This window comes from Centruroides sculpturatus, unplaced genomic scaffold, assembly GCF_000671375.1.
Source record: "Centruroides sculpturatus isolate CEXI.00-Female unplaced genomic scaffold, Cexi_2.0 scaffold746, whole genome shotgun sequence".
NCBI classification, from domain to species: domain Eukaryota; kingdom Metazoa; phylum Arthropoda; class Arachnida; order Scorpiones; family Buthidae; genus Centruroides; species Centruroides sculpturatus.
In genome coordinates this window covers 258,110-280,620 of record NW_019384898.1, presented here as the reverse complement: position 1 = coordinate 280,620, position 22,511 = coordinate 258,110, and the positions used below count along the sequence as shown (strand labels likewise).

Below are 22,511 nucleotides of genomic sequence, written 5' to 3'. Positions count from 1 at the left end.
CTTCTTGTGCTAGTTAATCCCGATAAATTATATCGGAATTAACTGGCACAAGATTTGAAAGACATATTGAGTCTTTCAAATCTCCTCAATATAATCTACAATCTATTCTATCAATCATACACACACCTTTATTTGGAAGTACACGAATTAAGAAAACATAGAGGTATAAAAAGTTTATTTTAGTACTTTTCTGCTGATCGAATTTTCTTTAACAGTGAATGAATAAGACAATATAAAATTTAGTGAACTTGTTTTTAGAATATAATTTCAGATAAATGAATTAATGATTGAATCACTTAACAAAACTATTACTGTTTTTAACTATTTCTGTCCTGCGAGTACTAAGAGAGACGTTTCTTTATATCCATTGTAGAGTATTCAGGTCCACAATGGGATAGTGGTGAGGGCAGAGCACAATATATCCAGATTGAACCATCTATGAAAATTTCTAAAAATATGATACGGAATGGGAACCCGGATCTTTCAAAGCAGCAGCAGCAACAGCACACTAGCGTAGCGAGGAGAACAAGGGGTTCTATCATGCCCCGGGCGCCACTCGCAGAAGGGCGCCAAATGGTCTCCAAGACAAACAAGATTTGTTTCTGGAGGAGGGACGTCAATAAAGTGTCGTGCCCCGGGCGCCAGTTATGTTCGCTACGCCACTGCAGCAGCAGCAGAAACCTGATGCTCTCTCTTATCATTTCGCCCATCCTGCCATCTCTGATTTGTTTTGACATGACATGACAAAAACACTTTTACTATTTTTAGAAGTTTTGAATAACAAGTAATATTTTGTGATACAAATTGTGATTGCAATATAGAATTATCCAGAAAAATTTAGAATAGTTCAAAGTTCTTCTCATGTGTTAATTTGAGGCATATAACAGAAAAAAAAGTGATGCTGATTAAATATAATTATCAACCTTAGTTGTTTTGTTTAACCGATTTTTGTGATACAGCAATAAACATATGCATAAAATATTATTTTGAATACGAAAACTATTAAATAAGCTCTCAACCATTTTGTTAAGATCATATATATTTTTACACATAATCCAGTTGTAAAAGAAAAAAATGTTAATCGAGTCAAAATATGGTTATAAATATTTTAAGTATACTTTTAAAAATGCAATTGATAGTTAATTATTGATTGTTTAAATGAATTCTCGAATTTATATTAATATTTTAACTCTAATTTCAGTTTATCATTGATTAGCCAGAAAGTATGCATTCAATAAAACAAATTTAAATGTTGTAATTTTCGCAGTTTATTTGTTTATAGCAGTATTTTTAATTTAATTTCGGTTATTAAATTTATTCATAATCAATTTTTGCTGATTTGATTTGTATTGATTAGTAAAATTGATCAGCGAGAATCATTTGTCAAATGATGAAACTGCACTGTGCCAGGTTAAAAATTTAAAGAATATAATAATAATTTAAAGAAATGCAGTTTTTACTAAAAATAAATAAATAAATAAATAAAGCAAAATGTTAATACAGTATTTTTAATGGTTACGTTAATGTTGACAGTGATTATTGATGTTTTGTCACAGATGGCAGACGTTTTTTTTTTAATGTCAAAATGGAAGGCACCTTGTTTTATATTAAAGTTAACATAAAGCAAGGTGTCTTCCATATTGTGGCCAGAGATTTTCTGATTTAAAACTAATATAACATCTTAAAGTATAAATAATATATAATATTTAACAAATTATTAAGTGTAAATAAAAATTATGGTAAACGAGAATTACGTTCTTTGAGTTATCAACACTATCAAAAAAATAAAAAATAAATAAATAATGTTATTAAATTTGCATAAATCTTGTATTTATTGCGTTAAACATATTCTTGAGAAACATGAATTTTATACCTTCTTATTGTTAAGAAGTAACATAAAAATTGAGTTAACTTGTCTGATACTTTCAATTTTAATTACTTAAGCAAATAGTTAAATGTTTAATTTAAAGCGTAGAATAGTTTTAAAAAATAGAAAAAAACTGCCGAAACCCGGGATTGAACCAGGGACCTTTAGATCTTCAGTCTAACGCTCTCCCAACTGAGCTATTTCGGCTTACTTCGCGCTCTTTTCATATTTTACTTAATATTGATGTTAGATAGTAATGACCACTCCCCTTGCAAAAGTGCCAAATGAATGAAGTCTATTCGAGACTATAAATGTCGCGCAGTAGAATGAAAATGACGTATATCACAATGGTTTCCAATGAATCAAAAATAAATTTTAGTGAGCTAAAACTTGAAAAAAATCCAGCAACGAGTTGCTTAACTTTCTCGGCAACATTTGGTGGCGCATCTGTTGATATTTTATTTAAAAACTTTTTATACTTTTAACTATTATAAAATGGCAAGAAGCTAAATTTTGAGGGTTTTGTAAAAAGTTGTAAAATGATAATGCGAGTAAAATCGTCAATAAATTCGACCCTACTGGAGACACACGACCCCCTTTATCATCTCACCTCCTTGACCGTTAACCACCAAAATTTAATAGCATCAATCCACCTAATAAGCAAACCTCTCTACAAAATTTCAGAAATTTTCAACAAAAAGCACAGGAGTTATTAAGCTTCAAAGAGATGAACAAAATGGTACCCCCCCATACACACACCAAAATTCATACATACAAAAAAAACCCTGAATTTTTTTTGCATTTCTCGACGTTTCAAGATCCCGAGTCCAAAAATATAAAAATTTGGCGGGTTATTTTTTGACTGATTGCCATACTTTCCCTCTGTTATACATAACAGGAGAGTAAAAATTGTAGACCTATAAATTTGCACTGTCATCCTTCGTCTGTCTGTCCTTCCTTAATCTCAAGAACGGTATTGGTATTTGCAAGATTTCAATTCAAAAACTTTCTCCAGAATAGAGTTACATGGATGACCAGCATGGCTGTTGTTATCAGGAAAAGTTTGATATACCAGGGACAAGACACTACTAATTGGAGATTGAAAGCATGTATTTTAAATATTTAAAAAATATGGTTAAAAATTGCAGTCTGACATTGTGATGTCTCAATAATTTTTGCTCGTTGTTTATTATTCATGTACCAATTTATTTGATCGATTTTGGCCGTTTTGAATAGTAGAATATGGTCAGAGAATGAGTACATTGATGGAAACCAGTCAGCCAACCTGTATTCTATGTCTGACCTCCCTCTCTGGCTATTCGCATCATGATCCATGAATAAGTCCAAATACTTGAATCTTTCCAAACCTCAGACAGTTCCTGACCTTAATATACTTTGTACTTTGCCTTTCAAACATTATAAAACAAATCTTTATATTTTTATTTAAAATGTCTTAAGCATGTACTACATGGAAAATCAGTGCCTTAACTAGCCATTCCTGTGCCCTGTGCAAGAATTTGCATTTAGGCCTCTTAATTAATTAGGTTTGGGAAAATAATAAAACAAATACATGCATTTTTGGCCCCCTTCCAAGTGGACCGTGTGCGGGTGCACATGTTGCACCTGCCTACTTATGACACTGTGGAAAATGAACTAGACTTTAAAAATATCAACGATTTTCAAATACGTCAGAACAAAATTTATTGCAGAAATTAAAACATGCTAATACATATTTATAAATCCATGTATATATAGTAATATAATGATAATATATGAATAAATATGAAACAAAAGAATTAACATATTTCTCACAGATACAACGTTTATAAATTCACTAATTCATGAAATACATTTCATTTTATTCATAGAAAGATAAGAAAATAACTTATTTAATCTCGGGAGAAGTAAAAAATCGATGTCTTCTGGCAGTAAGTTTGCTGTTGTTTTTATTCCTGAATAAATAATTATATTAAAAAGTTTTTAATTATTGTTTTATAAATGAATATTCATTTTTCATAAAAAGATTGTGTTTTAAATAAAAATAAAATATAAAAATTAATAAATTTACATAATCTTAAAGCAATTAAAAGTTATATTTTAAAACAAAATATAGAATACAAATTGTTGAAACAATACAAAAAAATAAAAAATATATGAAAAGTTTTAAGGAAACACTTTTTTATTCACTTAAACACACTAAAAAGTAAAAATTAAATTTTCTTCTATCACAATATTCTTGGTATTACCACAACCAAAAATAAAAGCATGGAGCATTCATGTTAAGAAATATTCTTAGTTACATAAATTTTTATGGACATCCCATGACTGCCCATGCTTTTATTTTTTGGTTGCATGATATCAAGAATATGGCAAAAGCTAAAGAGAATTTATTTTTTTATTTTTTAGTACATTTATGTAAATAAAAAGTGTTTTTTTTAAANTGAAAATAACTGCACAATATGTATTTATATTTTAGAAAACACAAGGGAAGTGGCGATTTTGTGCTTCCACAGCTTCCATGGACGGCACGCCACTGATGTGTTTGGTATCACAATCCATTGATTATACATTTTCACATTTTGTGATGTGGAATTCATTGGTGAAATTTCATAAAATTGTAAATCATCAGAAATAAAATTTTGCAATAAAAATTATTTTAAAATCTACACAAAAATAATTTCAAAGTTTGAGAAAAACTAATTGCTTGCAGATATTTACTATAATCATTAAGCAAAATGAAAATAGCAGCTGCTATTATCCAATAAAATTGAATGGCTTGGGTGCAAAAGGTGATAAGCCACACAAAAAATTTAAAAAATAATGCATTTAAATCTTTCAACAACTCTTGAAATTGATGTGTTTGATGATAAAAAGTATCACAGTATTTTTATTATTATGCAATCAAAAATAAAAGTGTGGAATACTCATGAAAGCCCATAAAATTTTATAGAAAGTGTAACTAAGAATATTTCTAAACATTAATGCCCCATGCTTTATTTTTGGCCACATAATGCCAAGAATACTGTGAAAGCTTAAGAAAATTTATTTTTTTACTTTTTAATATATTTATGTGAATAAAAAGCATTTCTTTAAAACTTTCTTTTTATATTTCTTATTTTCTACCTTTTAGTTTTATATATGTAACACTGAATTAACTTCTTGTTTTAGCATTTAATTGGGAAGTGGGTGAAAAATTGAGTTACAAGATTTGATGTAAACAGTACAACTAAAAAGAGGCAATGGTTTGCCATATGTGTACTGCAACAGTTCCATTAATTGCCTGGCTACAAAGAATCACTACGATAGGGAGGCAGTGAAAATTTACAAAATATTGGGCTATGTGATTTGTGAATTTACAAAATATTGGGCTATTTGAAAAATTCATCCCAAATAACATTTTCTTATACAGGGTGTCCCAAGTCTCCATACATTGACACAAATCAAGCCCACCAGTGGCCAAATAAATAAAACCACTGAACACTAGTAGTTGGTCATTGGTTCATGCCTAACCAATGACCAACTACCATTGGGCTGGTCACCATGCAGTGTTCTAGGTTTTCTTCATGTTTCTAATACTTAAACAGAATCTAGTTCCTACAGAAAGTCCTACTAGAAGTGTGGAATCTGCGAGTATCTGAGGGATGATATCCGCAGGGGTAAATGAAAAATGATTGCCACAAAAAGNTAGTTTTATATATGTAACACTGAACTATTGAAATTCTTCTTGTTTAGCATTTAAATGAGAAGTGAGTGGAAAATTGAGTTACAAGATTTTATGTAGATGGTATGACTAAAAAAGGGAAAAGGGTTTGCCCTATATGTAGCAATATCTGTTATTAGAATTTTACAAATTTTAATTTTTTGGTAAGTACTAAAATTGTTTGTAACTGTGAAAAATGTATCAGCATCTGGAATACATATGCATGAAAAGTTTCAACTGGCTGGAAATTAGAAAGTGGGTGAAAATTGAGTTGCTTTATCTGGACATACAGTCTACAGAGTAAGTTAATGAAAAGCATATAAAAAAAGTAAGACTCAAACCTGCACAATACATTATAGTAGTAGTACAGCAGTCAAACATCTTATCCACTCAGTTATGCTGCAGTTAGCATATGGGGAGTATAGTTTCAAAAATGGCTAAGTCCATCTTTTTAGAAAAATTAGCTAAGTATTATATTAATCTTGTGTATTTTTCTGCTCTTTTGATAATGATTGTTATAAATTTCTAAACCAGCCACAAAACAGAAATAAAAGTTTTTCTTTAAAAAAAAAAAAAAAACGGGTAAAAATTGGAGGTTAGTTTCAAAATCAGCTGCATTCACATAAGAAACATAGAAAATTTTAAACTCATTTTTATTACAAATTATTGAAAACTGCTTTGAGTGGCTGGCTTTACCATGAATTACTAGATGGAATAGTATATAGTATATACTGAGTTTGAGATATATAGTACCACTAGGCCTATATATCTCAGCAAAACTGGAGGAAGCCATTTCTAATGGTCTCCTTGTTAGCAGCATAGGCATAAAAATTCAAAAATTAATTAAAGGAGAGAAAATTAATAAATGACAAAGAGCATTACCATAGGCTATGGTCTTCCCATCTAAATTACAATTAGACCAAAACATTTTTGGTGGTTCCAAACTACCATACTCTACACCAAATTTCAGCTTCAAACTCATATGTACTGGGACATATTTGTTTGAGGATGTGAGCATAGTTTTGTTTGATGAGTAATTTATGTGATTTTATGAACATTTTTATGTACAGGTACTTCATCATTTTCAATTTTAGAAGGTTCTATGGCTAATGCAATTTCTAGCATCTGTTCAAAGATTAGGTTGGTTTGTTGTAGAATTTTCTCACGAATATCAGAATCTCGTAAACCACGCATGAATTGCACTCTTAACAATAGATCTATGATGGATTTATAGTTGGCACTGTTAGAACTAGACTTGAAATCTGTGGTTTTTGAGAGTTGTTTTAATAAAGTCATGTAAGTTGAAATGGACTCACCATTATGCTGTACTCTAGACAAAAATTTGTGCTGTGCTGTTAGGATATTTCATTTTGGTGTTAGGTGATTTTGTAGTAATTTCATTAACTCAGCAAATGTTTGCCTAGAGGGTATTTCCTGGTGCCATTTAGATTGGTCAGTAGCTGATAATTCTTCGGTCTGAGACAATTGATTAAAATCATTACTTTAGCTTCTTTAGTAATTGTATCTATTCTGGTTAGTCCTTTGATTTTGAAAAAGTTATCCAGTCATCGAGAAGAGTTTTCAAAGGTTTCAGAAGTTTCGTCATAAGTTTTAAAGGTTAGGGCTTGCATTTGAAGGACTCGTTGAACCGATAGTTCTGGTTTCATCTCCACCAGCTGACTCTGTAGTTTCTTCATAAACACATTTAGAGTTGAAATTAATTCCATAAGCTCACTCATTTTTATCCTTGTCACCAACTGCTATATCCATAGAATAAAATGACTACCTTGTTGAATATATATAACTAATGCTTTATTACTATACAAAATGCAACATTATGTGTACATGTTCAAACATAGCCACAGCTAGTGCATGACTGAGATTGGAGACAAAGGTCAAATGTATGGGGATTGCCTGACCAGGCAGCCCCCAATACGTTTGACCTGAATTTGATGTGGGTTATCTCCTGGCAGTTTACATACATGACATCTTATAAAGGAGCTTCTTGTCTTGAAAATTGTTGAGACTAATATCTCAAATATTATAGTAGAGATAACGAAGACTTATCACACTGCTACTGGTAACATTAAAATGACACTTCTACCATCGGAATGCAACTTTATTACTGGTATGCGTTTCAATACACAAGACCCTCATCAGCCATACATAAAAATATATAGATATCTGTTGTAGAACAAATTCACAGAGAAATTGACATTAATTACAATCTACAATTTAAAAATACCTGTTCAAGATTTATTTCCACCAACACTGCACAGTACTATGAGGATTACATTATAAACAGGCCTGCAATATCTAAAAAGAAAATCTCTTGATAATCCACTATATAGCAGTTGCAATTCCCATTTTTATCCCCAGCTACTTACTCAAATTAAGCTGGACAATTGAAAACCCTCTTTCAATTAATATGTAATTAGAGTTTAGTTTTGGCAGAACAAATTTACTACTAAAAATCAAAGGGTAGCCTGATATTACCTATCAATTCAAATTTAGCCTACTTCCCAAAAGAATTTAGCCTAAACTATAATTTACAAAGTTTCTAGGGATGTTTAAATATATTACAAAATATAAATCAACGAAATTTCAGATAATCTGTCCATTATAAATGAAAACGAAAAACCTGAGAAAAATCAATACATTTAAATGTAACAGAAGAGATCAATTAAAGTTTCACAAGTGCACAGTTTGGCACAGTTTCACTCATAGACCTAACATTGTAAATTTTGACCTTATATATATCTTGTCATGGATCAAATTTTAAGATGCTGTTTGCATCATAACCTAAACTAAAATAGATTCTATTTGTATGCAAAAATTGATTTGAACTGGTTAAGCAGTTTGAGAAAAGTTAACCATTAAACAAATGTCAAAGTCATTGCTAAGAGAGCTATAAAATAAAGTACACAAGAAATTTTTCTCTTTCCAGAAAATATATAAATATAAAAACAAACGTTTTCAGTCTGATTTATAGGTCTACATCAGGTTCACTAACATTCTTAATAAAAATTCCTTTATGGAATGTTGAATTACTAATTAAAACCAGAACTCTATGAAGAGAGCTATGCTTTGCTTTGATCAATAATGGCTTTCCCATTGAAACTGTTTAAAACTGCTGTGTTATTCAGATCAAATGCCAAATTTAGAGGGCTCTGAATTGGTGTTTGATCCAACTAACATATCAATTTTAAACAATACAAAGTTTCAATGGAAACGCCATAATATCCTATGGAAAACTAAATATATACTTTATTGCTAATTATTCTCAGTATGTTCACATCAAAATAAATTAAACTTTGCAGACATATAGATTGGGTGTTGTACTCTCAGACAGGACATTTTTCCACTTTTAAAAAACTCTACTAAGGGACACAAAAATTTGAACAATTCTTGTTTTGGTTATTTCACATAGTAAACATGCATGCAAAAATCTGTAAAAAATAGTGGACATAGCCATTATGTAGTTGTATCATTTAATTTTTATATGATCAAAATCTGCAAAGACTTGTTCAAGATATCTGGAAAAACCCACATAAAGTTTTTGAATTTTTGCACTGCAGTGTGTGCAAGTTTGAAGCTGAAATTTAGTTTGGAGTAGTTTGAGGGCAGGACCAACACAACCAAAAAGTTTTAGTCCAATTGTGGATTTAGATAGGAACACCAACGGCTGTAGTAATGCCTTTTGAATGTAAATCAGTAAAATATATAAAATAAGTATAGATGAAAGATATATCATTTATACAAATTGATCTTAAAATTGAATGGATATTAAGTTATAAAATGCAATTAAATAATAAAAATACATAGTAACATACAATAAGTTCAAAATCATAATTGAAAGATTGAAGAACATCATATTATAGTCAAACATAATGTAAGAAATGCATCTTTTAAAGAGTAATTGAAGTTATTATTGACATATCATATTTTGCAATAACATACTTTATTGTTGGGTTGCAATTTTCATATTGCAGATCAATACATTCCCACTGTTGCTTGTCCTTCATTAATCTCGAGAATGGAGTTAGGTAGATGAAAATCAAAGAGCTGGAGCGCATGATTAATTATATATGAATTTCCAGTCTGGACAGAAAGTCATGATTTTTTTAATTAAAAGATGAATAAAAATTGTAGCTTTGGCATTGTGACAATGTTACAATAATATACATTCAATTTTTAATATTGAATATCAATAAAGATGGGCAATAGTTAACAACTGATGTAATTAAAGTACATACTTAACTTTAATTTTAATTACTCTACTTTTCCTTTTAATTCACTATAATATTATTTGCCTTACCATAATCTATTGTGTTGAGTAGAGCAAACACATCTTGATTTTTATGAAGATCAATTCAACTGTTTTACTTTGAGCAATTGTAACATTTCAAATTTTTTTACTGCCAGTTGATAAAAGTCAAATTCAAACAAAAATAACCAATTAGATAACTCTACATTTTGCCATGCACATGTGTCAGAAAATACATGGCTTATTATGTAAGTTTATTTTTATTTTGTTTTGTACTTGCATTGAGTTACTACTTATTACTCTACTCTTTAAAAATTTAATAAAATTCTTGGAAGGAATATTCATGTAAAGTTGAAAATTTAGAAAACAACATTAGCATTAGTGTGGTTCACCAGTGCCAACGCAGTGGCTGAAAGCACTGATCATAGTTGGTCACATATTTGTAACTCACCAATGGGCTGATTGCATGAAGTTTTTCAGGTTTTCTTCATATATCTAAAACCTAAATAGGGGCCAGTTTGTCGTAAAAGTCTTTCTGGGAAATATCTCCATTGGCAGATCACCATTGTATTGTGTTGCCTTAACTCTATAAACATGAAATCAGTCATAATTGGCTAATTCAATTCAAGATAAAATTGGCTAAAGGAAAAGTTATTTGACTAGTTTTGATGTACATTTTCCCCTTACAGCCTGAGGGATAACAACAATTTTATCTCCAGGTGCAAAGAATGATAAAATTTTCAGAACTTAGAATTAAACCATCAATCCAATCCTATTCTAGTTTGCATATGTTAAACAACTACTGGCATGTAAAGAATGATTTTTAAAATACAACACTGTCCTCATCAATAGTGTGCAGTGGAACATATTTTTAGAGAAAGATACTGTAATGTACACCAATCTGTCGGCATTACATAAAAATATTTATTTTACACAGGGCTGGCCTTCTCTATAAAGGGACCCACATGCAAGAAACTATTTGGGCCCTAAATTTTTGTAAAATAAAATAAATTACAAACACGAACATATATTAATGCATGTTTATTTAAAGCATGATTTTGTTCTTGCTAATACATTAATTACTTCAAATAAATTACAATTTTTTGCAATTTCTGTTTCGATGCTTAATATAGCAAGTGCATTTAAGCGTTCTGCACAAATGCTGGACCGAAGATAATTCTTTATTAATTTTAATTTGCTGAAAGAGCGCTCAGCACTTGCTATAGTAACTGGCAATGTAAAGAAAAGTTTTAACACAGTTAATACATTTAGAAATAATTCATTATAATTATTTTTTAGTATGTATTGCAATATATCTTGTGTGTTATTTACATCCCTTTCATTCAAAATCAAATCCCGTAGCAAACCAATTTCCTGGATTAGGTTTTCATCTACATCTTTGTTATAAAACTTTACAAAGTTTTTGGAACATTTTTCTAATTCATGCTTTCCTAAGGGTTTTATATCAGTGATTAATTTGAAATCAGAAATAATATTTGGTATACTTTTAAATCTATCTTCTATTTGTACAATAACAGTATCAATTAGAGTGTTAAAAAAATAACATCTAAATTCCTCTACCAGGTTTTCTATAACTTCATCTTCTGCTATTTCGGAATATAACCTTTTTCTTTTTCGTATTCGTTTTTCAGGAAAATGTTCTGAAATGTTCAAATTACGTGCTAACACTTTTGCTTCGTCTAAAAATTTTATTGACTAAATTAAAAGCCAACTCAAGAATAATTGTTTTTGCTTGAAATAGTATATTGATAGCGTTGATTTTAGACAACATTGAAAACCATACTATTAAACATTAGATGCAGAAAATAAGCAATATAAACGTTGCAATATCCCAAAAAAATTTTTACAATTTATACTGCTGGAAGTGGCATCACAAATTAATAAATTAAAAGAGTGTGATATGCAAGGCACATATATTGCATGAGGGTTTAGAGCAATTATTCTAGATTGTACACCTTTATGTTTCCCTTTCATGTTGCTACCGTTGTTGTATCCCTGCCCTCTACAATTCATAATATCTAAATCAAGCTCACTTTATGTTTTCAATAGAGTTTTTGCTAGTCCTTCTCCAGTCACATCAGTTGCTTCAATAAACCTTATAAATGACTCATTTATAATTAATTTTTTCTCTTCAAAATTTACATACCTAATAATAATTGAAGTATGTTCCTTATGGGAAATATCAGGAGTACAATCCATTTGGATACTACAGTATGTTGCTGCTTTTATATCGTCTTTAATTTTGTTAAGGACTTCATCTCCTAACGCAGAAATAATTTGTTCTTGTGATTTATGTGCTAAATGATGCACAATTCTATTTTTCAAATTTTTTATTCCGTTTATATGNTTTCGAGCTTCTACTGTATAACCTTTTTCTTTTTCGTATTCGTTTTTCAGGAAAATGTTCTGAAATATTCAAATTACGTGCTAGCACTTTTGCTTTGTCTAAAAATGTGTTAAATTTTGGATTTCAGTTTTAATTTTATTGACTAAATTAAAAGCCGACTTAAGAATAATTGTTTTTGCTTGAAATAGTATATTGATAGCGTTGATTTTAGACAACATTGCAAACCATACTATTAAACATTAGATGCAGAAAATAAGCAATATAAACATTGCAATATCCCAAAAAAATTTTTACAATATATACTGCTGGAAGTGGCATCACAAATTAATAAATTAAAAGTCTGATAGGCAAGGCACATATATTGCATGAGGGTTTAGAGCAATTATTCTAGATTGTACACCTTTATATTTCCCTTTCATATTGCTACCGTTGTCATATCCCTGCCCTCTACAATTCATAATATCTAAATCAAGCTCACTTAATGTTTTCAATAGAGTTTTTGCTAGTCCTTCTCCAGTCACATCAGTTGCTTCAATAAACCTTATAAATGACTCATTTATAATTAATCTTTTCTCTTCAAAATTTACATACCTAATAATAATTGAAGTATGTTCCTTATGGGAAATATCAGGAGTACAATCCATTTGGATACTATAGTATGTTGCTGCTTTTATATCATTTAATTTTGTTAAGGACTTCATCTCCTAACGCAGAAATAATTTGTTCTTGTGATTTATGTGCTAAATGATGCACAATTCTATTTTTCAAATTTTTTATTCCGTTTATATGATCCATTAGCACAGAGTCGTATTTACTTAATAATTTGATTAAACTTAAAATATTTCCATTATTAGGCATTCCTCGAAGTGGAAGATTATTACATGCTAAAAATAGAATCACATCTATAATTCTTTGAAATAGTAATTTAAGTCGTTCTGTTTCCTTATTTATATTAACTTGATTAGTTTTATCAATAGTCAAACATAAATTTAGTCATTTTAGTAATTCTTTCCAAGCAATAAATGAATTAAAGTGACAGAATGCTCATGATCTTGAATTACAGTTGACAGCTTTCTCCAGTTACTATAGCCACCTATAAACTGTGTAGATTGTTCATTTCCTCTTCTTTTGGAAAATAGTATACAACAAAAACAATATACCGAGTCTTGCGTTTTTGAATAAATTAACCAGCTGCGAAGCTGGGTTTTACCATTTGGCATTTTTTTATAGCAGTACATAGTGGAAAATGATCTACCTTCAGCATTCTTAGCAAAAACTCCTTTGTGTTGTACAGGTCCAGTTTTAACACAAAACATTCGAAACTTATCAGTTACTTGGCTTACTTGGCCATAAACCTGGATCACTTATATTCACTCGATCATATTTGTTATTGTCATTTTCGATGTTATTTTCTGATTCAATCATATTTGTATAAACATATGGTTCTTCAACAAATTTCAGTTTCAACATTTTCATTGCAAGACTGTGTAGTTTGTGCGGAACTTTCTTCTCCAGTTGAAGCTTGAATTGTAACCTCTGAAGTTGAAACAATTTCATTGCTGGAATTACTTCGTAGTCAAGAAAACAGATCTACTTGTGATTTCTTGAAATTTAGCTTTTCTACTTTTTCTTTTCTGCTAATTTTCTTTTTCGACATCCAGAGGGATATTTCCTTGGCATGGACATGATTAGATGTTTTATAGTATGAATTATCAAAATACTATATGCTTGATCCCAACTGTTTGTAATATTATACAATACAAAAACCATACAAAAAACACTTAATTCCTTCGCAAACAATGGATATATTACCCCCCAAGAAAGGTGCATAACAACCAATTTGATCTAGCCACGTACTTAATACCTAACTTACATCTACCTTAAAACTAACTTATATCTAGGGAAATAAGAAGAGAAATAGAAAGATAAGAAGTCAGAAAAATAGAATTGAGTCACCCGGGATTTCTTTATACTCAGTCGGTGTGTGCCTTGGGTAGGATGTCTTCTTGGCGATGTTAGCCCCTGTACTCACGATTTTTATTAGTTTCTCTTTCTGTTCTCAGGCTTCTTCGAATATCAGCCTTCCTCTCCAACTCTGTGAGTAGACACATCGTTCTTTCTCGTGCTGAACTCTTGAACTCTCACAGCTTCTAGGAGGCTCCTTAAGACTCCTTCTTAGGATGTCGTCCCTTCTGTCCTTCTGAACAAATTCTCCTATCTCATCTTTCTTACAGAGATTTCACTCTGATCTCTTCCCTGGCACATTTCATTCCTTCGGCGTCAGGTCCAAAAAGTGCCAATTCCGCTCATTGCTTTTCCCAAGTCACCCCATCGCCTATTGTTCTTTTTATATCAATTTTGTTTTCGACACTGTTTCACATAAAAACACATAGTTAATTAACAATTAACTTTATTCACTCTTGAATACAACTGACAGGGGTAATGACTACACAAGAACTCCCTCAGACATTCAAAAAGTATGTAGGAATTTCTACCTTTGACCTGACACTTAGATCAAGTTACAACAGATCAGTTATAACAGTTCTCTTTGGTTCTTAGAACGGCTAATCCTACCCAGAGAAAATAACGGTCATCACTGAAAGTTCCAGAAATAAGACAGACAAAAAGAAATAGAAGAAATTATAAAAGAAACATTAAAACTACAACTATATACAAATATACATATAATTTTATATGGCCGACAGCCACAGTATTATTTTCATTTCTTAACGCGGGCTATATAGTATTGAGATTTTTTTCTAAAAAGTCCAATTTAGGTGGGGATCCTCGGGAGTTCCCTGAATCAAATAACAAAAACTAAACACTCACATCATCGAGAATTAGTTTGAAGATTGTCGAAATTCAGAGATCTACAATAATAATGTTTATGATAAAATGTACTTTTCGTCATACTGACAATAGGAATATTGTCAAGTTTTCATGTGCATTCTTGATAATGTTGGGGTCCCCCTCAATTGCAGGGCCCCGGTGCATAGCATCCGCCGCACCTCCCATTGGCCGGCCCTGATTTTACAAGTACTTTCAATAGTATATAACTGTCCTCTTCAGGCAAAATTGTTCATAGAGAACAAAAATTACTTTTTTAAATTCAATTGTTTTAATTGAATTTAAAAAAGTAGAATCCAAATAGGAACTAACATTTTTACAAATCATTTGTCCTGCATGCACATAGAATTTAAAATTACACATATACAATTTACAAAATTGTAGAATATTACAAAACAACAATTATATGTAAAAATAGTTTGTCCTGACAAGGAACATATTTAATATGTTCCTTGTCAGGACAAATTTTAACACCTAGATAAAGCAGAATGTCAAATGAAAAATATGACACTTGTAAAAAAAATGAAAATGTTAAATAATAAGAATTAAATGAAAAGTGTTATGTTAATCAGGACTAACATTTTGTTTTTCTATTTCTGAGCAATTTTAATGTAGTTAACTAGCAGTTTCAACTATTCTTAAAAAAAAAGTAACTATGTACAGTACGTAACTAGTAGTTAAATTACATTGCCTTTTATAGTAGTTAACTACTACTTTTTATGTAGTTAAAGACTATCATTAAATATTAAAGTTAATATGAATAACAACAGATAAACTTTGAAAGTCACTGACTAGTACACTAGATATGGCAAAAGAAAACCTGACAGACCAAACCTGGCTGGATGGAAACACCCAATAATCAGAATGTTGGGTGTGTGTTGAAAAAGACAAAACATCTGATAGTGTTGTAATTTTCAGTTTTGAAAATACCCTGCTGATATCACAGATCTACAAGCAATAGTAGTATTTTAATAATATTCAAAATAAAGTATACCTTAATACCATATAAAACTTAGCTATCATTTCAAATTTTACTTTTCAAATCAAATAAAATTTTCACATGTATGATCCAAAATTTTACTATCACAGTTTCTATGCCAAACCTATATACACTAGATTCTTGCTAATCCAACCATTCCTAAGTTATCAGATTACCAAGAGTACATACAGGACTATAGCCTGCCTACAGACAACAAACAACATGACAGTCATCCTCCAATACAGATTCTTTAAGGAGGCAGGCAAACAGTAATACAACACATCAACACATAATACCATATATGAAAGCATAACTCGAGTAAATTGGAAAACAGCACAGGAACATGACTAACATTTTCAAAGAAATAGAAGCACATAGGTTATCACATCGGGATATGTCAGATAATCGAGAGGCCAGATTAGCAAGAGTATTCCATAATACAGATTTTAACAAATGGCATAACTAAAAAACACTTGGTTTTTTAGTTATGCCATTTGTTAAAAAAAAACCACAGATAATCGGCTTAAGGACAAACTAGCCACTGCGATTACTTGGAAAAATTAACCGACGCACCTTTAACAGTAAGCCAAGTAATGCTAACATTTTTGACCTGGTCGACAAGCCCTCTTCGGGTGCGGATAGGGCAATTCGCAGTAGATCACCTCCATTGCTTTCAACCTTCGACATCAGCACCATTTAAACTTTGCCTGCTGCCAAAGGTGTACCGATCAATTTGCCCGACGACCAGTCCACAGAAGAACGAATGCCGCATCAACAATCACGTCTCACATAAAGCAAAGTGGCAGAGACGAGCCCACAAGATAACATTATACCACAACAGTCAACGACGCCACTCCATCAGTCAGGAGGGCCGGACAAACAGATTCGTCACCGGCGCATCCATCGCACCATCCCGACAGCACGCCGGTGACAAATTCCCTTCCAGCCAGTCCAAGAATGGATCCACGATGCAACGAAACGTCTTTCGATTCCCCGGCAATAACAAACCCAAAGAGAATTTACAAGGGGCACACGAAATCGGAACGGATGGCACCGGTTTTCCGACAAACGAGCAAATCCACCATCCGGAAAACGAAGACCGCGCTCAAACCAAATATAATCGAAACACTTTTTAGCTAAATAATTGAAATAATTATCACACAATCGACTAGCAAAATCATTTCGTAATATTACACGCATTAACGACACTTATCTATCCAAATGCTTAATTTGCATTCTAATTTCTCATTTATGCGTTTATATTCACATAGGAAAATATAAATTTCGTATTTTTCAGGCAAAACATTACCAAGTACGCGATTTAAGCCATAAAATCAATGTTTGTTTAGAGTTTGTGTAGAGAACTGCTCGGATTATCCGAACATTTTTAAAAATCGAACACACTGTATTGGAATTACACCAAAACCATAAACAAGAGGAGTCATTTTTGATGCCAAACGAAATTTCACAGCACGACACGGTGATGTTACCGTTTGAAATTTCGTCAATACGACACAATCACACGGTTAACTGTTTACCAGTGTCGGCCCGAGGCAAGTTTTAGGATGGAGCGAGATCCTATTATGGCGCCCCCTTGGTTGCCCCTAATTTATACCCTTTAATTTTCTTTACCACTGAGGCGCCCCCTAAGACTTAGCGCCTGGAACGGCTGCTCCGTTCGCCCTATGGTAGGGCCGGCTCTGCTGTTTACATAATTAAGTTTAAGAAAAAAAAATCACAGCTATCGATTTACTTAGACCGATTATATTTAAATTATAACGCCGGAATGTTTAAACAAATAAAAAAACTGAAATCGACACGAAATAAAAATTAGCAAACGTAAAACGTAAACAAACTTTATTTCAATAATATCCATCGATATCGATTTCGATTGACGTGTACAAAGAGCATAAAGAACCGTCGTAAATGCTTTCGTAGCTTTAAAATTTCAAATTTTAAAGATACACTTTTAAAGGTTAACGCCGAAAATGCCCGACGTAAAAAATAAAAATAAATAAAAATAAAAAATTCGATCGTAAATTGTACCATCGACATCTCGCGATCGCTAAGGCAAGTCTTAAAATTTCTACGAGTCCATAACTCTCGAAATTTAGGAGGACGAAGAGACTAATTCGAGAAGCTTCTCACCTTCCAAGTTCCACAATAAACACTGTCGTCCGCCATCTTGCTACCTTTAAAAAAAATAAAACAAAAAACTAATGCTTCTGCGCTTGCGCCGCCGCCATTTTGTATTTGTTGCATCTCCGTCGGTAGTAATCGTTTATGTAACATTACGTATATTTCGCGTCTTACGTAAAATTACTTTAAAAATCTATTATTATTTCCAAGCCATTAGAAAGTTCTATTTAATAACAATTAATTATTGCTTCCGAGTAGGGAATTTCTCTCCCTACTCGACGAAAGTGTCGTAAATTTTGAGTGTTTTTAATTGTTTTATTTTAATAATTTTCATCAATATGTTGAATGGTAACGTTTAATTTATGGGAGCGTCCGTTCTATTACTCGTTACAATTGTAAAAATTTCTTTTAGAAATACTTCCGGAAAGAAAGACCCACGCGTAACTACGACTCGAAACTGGCGCTGTTCGCCGTAGCGGCATAATTTAAAACTAAAATTTACCAGGGTTCTAGACCCATGGTTTTCAATTCGTGGTCCGCGAAACACGGGTGCTCCGTTAAGCCACTTCAAGTGTTCGCGAAAAAATAAAAATATACAATTAAAAATTGTTGCAAAGAAAAAATCAATAGATTATATAATAATTTTTGTACGGGAATGTAATCTGCAAATGCCAATAATGTCATATACTAGACCGAGTGCGCTCTTGATTTAAAAAAAGCTAGTCTTTTCGTCATCAATAGAAACATTTCTGTGAAATGTCTTTTATTCTGGAAAAATCGTGTAGTTACTTTTATAAGTGGGAATAATTTAAATATTTAAAAGTTATTCCAATTCTTTCTACCGTAATCCGATATTGAATATGTTCTTTCTTGTTAGTTGACTGATGAAGGGCTAAGTGCTCGGAACGTGTAGAAGTACCCGTATCAACTGAATAAAGATGGAAAAAAGCCAAGTGTTTAATTAATTAATAACGCAATCTTGTGTTTAACAGTCAATAAAAGATTAAATAAAGGGCCTTTACTAAACATAAATCTGTTAAGTTGTTAATGCATAATTTGTAAAGTTTATGTATCTTTGTGGTGACAAAGTTTATTGTTTGAGATTTAAAAATAGTCTCGAGTTATGATATTGTTAATATAAATATTCTCGAATTAAAAAAAAAAAAATTAGTTCTCGGCTTATTGAAATCCAATATCAAATTAGTGGACTGATGGCCGAGCGGTCAGAGTAGCAGCCTACCGCTGAAAGAGACCAGAGATCGAATCCGAACGGGTCAAATGATCCCCGTGGTCCGTTCGAATATGTCGGGCCCGTCCCTCACCATCCGGCCGCCCCGTTGTTGGCCTGGCCGAACCCATAATGGGCTTGCAAAAAGTCCCTCTTAGTGCCCACAGGGCGGAAAGAGATAACTTGTTTTCTGCTAGGTAGATTTCCTGGTGTGTACCGTAAACGTTTCTTTTGTTTTTTACTAAAGGAAATGTGTGTACTGTTTGAGTAAAATATTGGGAGTCGTTGAATGTGGCTCGTTGGTCTAGAGCAGGGGTCGGCAACCTGCGGCTCGCGAGCCACATGCGGCTCTTTGGATGTGAAGCTGCGGCTCTTTAGTTCCATACGCAAATATTTATTTTATCAAAAGAAAAAAAAAACATTTAAAAATCGTTCTGAATCGATTAACGAGGATTAGGCACCGATTCTATCTCTCGGCCACTGTACTCGCTTTTCACCGCACCCCTCCCCCGTGACACGCGTCGTCACTGTCGTCAGTCCGTCGGAAGCTCTCGAATGACGCCGTCGTCGGATGTTTGTATTATCTAATTTGTTATGAAAAACACTACTTATATATGAATAAATAGATAAATTTTTTTATAAAGAAACTTTATTTATGCGAGTACTATATATTGTTGGCAAGAAAAAAATTTGTGGCTCTTTAAAAACTTTGAAATTTTGTAAATTGTAATTTTGGCTCTTCCGACTCAAAAGGTCGCCGACCCCTGGTCTAGAGTTATGATTTTCGCTTAGGGTACGAGAGGTCCTGGGTTCAATTCTCGGACGAGCCCTTAGTTTTTTTTGATATCTGCAATGCTGAAGAGTTTATGGGCAGATGAATCCAATATTAAGAAAAAAGAAAAAAGGACAAAGTAGCAAAAGTGATTAATAGGAAGAAAAGATAGTCAACATGTAGTATGGAGTCAACTTCGGTAGGGAAGAAACGTCAAAAAAAAGAAAAATGATCAATAATGTAAGTAATAATTATGGTAATTTATTAGAATAGGTTAAGTTAGAACGTGCGTCTTCACTGTTTGCTTTATTAGTTAATACGCAGTCTCAAATCGCGTTCAAAATAGCGCCATTTTGGCACCATAAGTAAATTTAACCCGGTTTCAAATCTAGTGAAAATTCAAAGAAGAAACAGCAAAATTTGATAAATTCCAAAAGACTATAAATTTATTCTCATATTTACATATTATTTTATTGTACAAAAACGCGTGGGAAGAAATTTTGTGTGTAATTTTAGACATTTAATTCGGCTTGGGCATCTAACAGTCGTTGAAATGGTTTCAAAGCAGGCTTCACTTCCTCTTCCAAGAACTCTTTAACCTAAAAATTTATTTAAAATTTTACTTCAAAACGGTGCGAATTAAATTATATATATTTTTGAAATTACTTGATTTGTAGCTCTTCCGATGAACGTTTTTGGGTCGAGAAGGTTTTTCAGGTCATTATGAAATCGGTGCATTATGAAGTTTTATAAATTGCAAGTATATTAATAGCAACTGGCGTATTTTAAAATTTACTTCATTAAATTTAAACTTTAAATGATAACCCATCGTGTCAATTCTATAACAAATTTTAATTAGAAAACTTTCCATAGTGACCAGGCGACGTAAGGGGCGTAGCCACGGTGGGACAGGATGGAGCGCTTGCCCCACCCTGGCTCATTTAGTCAAACGGAAAATTATAGGTCAATAGGTTATAGTAGTATTGCGCTGCAAGAAAGCGTGCTTGAATCGTATCGGGAAGAGTTGGTCGGTGACAGGAGCGCTCTCTGGTGAACGAGTGGGGAACTGTCGATAGAAGGTCTGGATGGTCTGTGATAAGATTCGAAGATTATAGAATGTTCGAGGTTCGGATTTAATGGGGAAGTTCTAGCCCTTTCTGTTCCCCATTTAAGCGCTGCAATCAGTGAGAGTGAGTTGATGCATTTGAGCTTGTTCAGAACATACCGCGAGCGACGTTTATTTGAAACGTCGTTGCATCCATGTGCAATACTGGATTTCTTACGTCATTTTAAATTAATAAGTGCTGTATTTACTTCTGTTGTAAGCTGAACTTTGGTACAATCGATGGAAAGGAAAAAAATGTGCTCAATGCCGAACTGAAGGAGATAGAACTAGCTGCACTAGTTAAAGAAGCGCAATTGTTTTATCCATCCATAAGATGGGCGCTACTTATCTTACTTGCACAGTCCTACACAATGTGCACTATCGAAAGATACGCAGCACCTAACGCAGGGTAAAAACTTGCATACGGTCAACAATGACAGAAAATCATCTTGTTGGTCTTTGTACGATAGGTGTGCATAAAAAAAGGGTTATGGAAGCTAAAAATAAATTTGAGAAAGAAATTTTGACAAGATTTATCTAGAACTCCCGTAGGCTAGTGCTGAAATAAAATTTTATTAGCATTGCAACTAATTTTAGCGTTTTCAAATGTTCAAATAAAACCATTTTTTAATAAACAACGTTATCTTATTTGCCCCCTGGAGAAAATCCTGACTACGCCCTCGGGTGACATTTTATATCCAATCGGAAGTAACAATCTAACTAGTCCGTTATTTAGAAACTGTTATCGCTCATGCAATTAAAGTACGTACAGTTCATCTTTGTTTTATCAACATAAAATAAAAGAGATGCCTATTTTCTCGAAAAAAATGCCCAGGGGAAAGTGGAAGAGTGAAATTTTTTTTATTATTAATTTATTCATAACGCAAATTTAAATAAAAGTATTCTTCTTAACCAAATATCTTACTCGGCTCTTTAAATATTTAATAAAGCCTCCAACACCTGATGCCGAGAAACGTTTTATTAAAGTTTAACGTTTTCGACCCAGATGCAACGAATTTCTAGCGTCTTAAGATTTGTTGTAATTTGTCTTTTCATGATGACTAGGTGTTTTCTTTTGTCAGCTTGTGTTAGGACCAAGTCATTGTTATTTACCATTGTTTTGCGTGCTTCAGCTGTTTCATTTCAATGCTTTTTGTTCTAAGTTGCTTTTTGTTGTCTTTGTTGATTTATAAATCTAAGACCTTGCCTTGCCCACATCAAATTTACGTCTTGCCCCGC

The 22,511-nt window shown here is 32.2% G+C and overlaps 1 non-coding gene across 1 annotated transcript; it reads right to left on the bottom strand.

Annotated features, from left to right (window-relative positions):
* Positions 1-2,001: 2,001 nt before the first annotated feature.
* On the bottom strand, positions 2,002-2,074 carry Trnaf-gaa. The gene has a single exon. It is a non-coding gene; the product is annotated as a tRNA-Phe (tRNA).
* Positions 2,075-22,511: the final 20,437 nt, after the last annotated feature.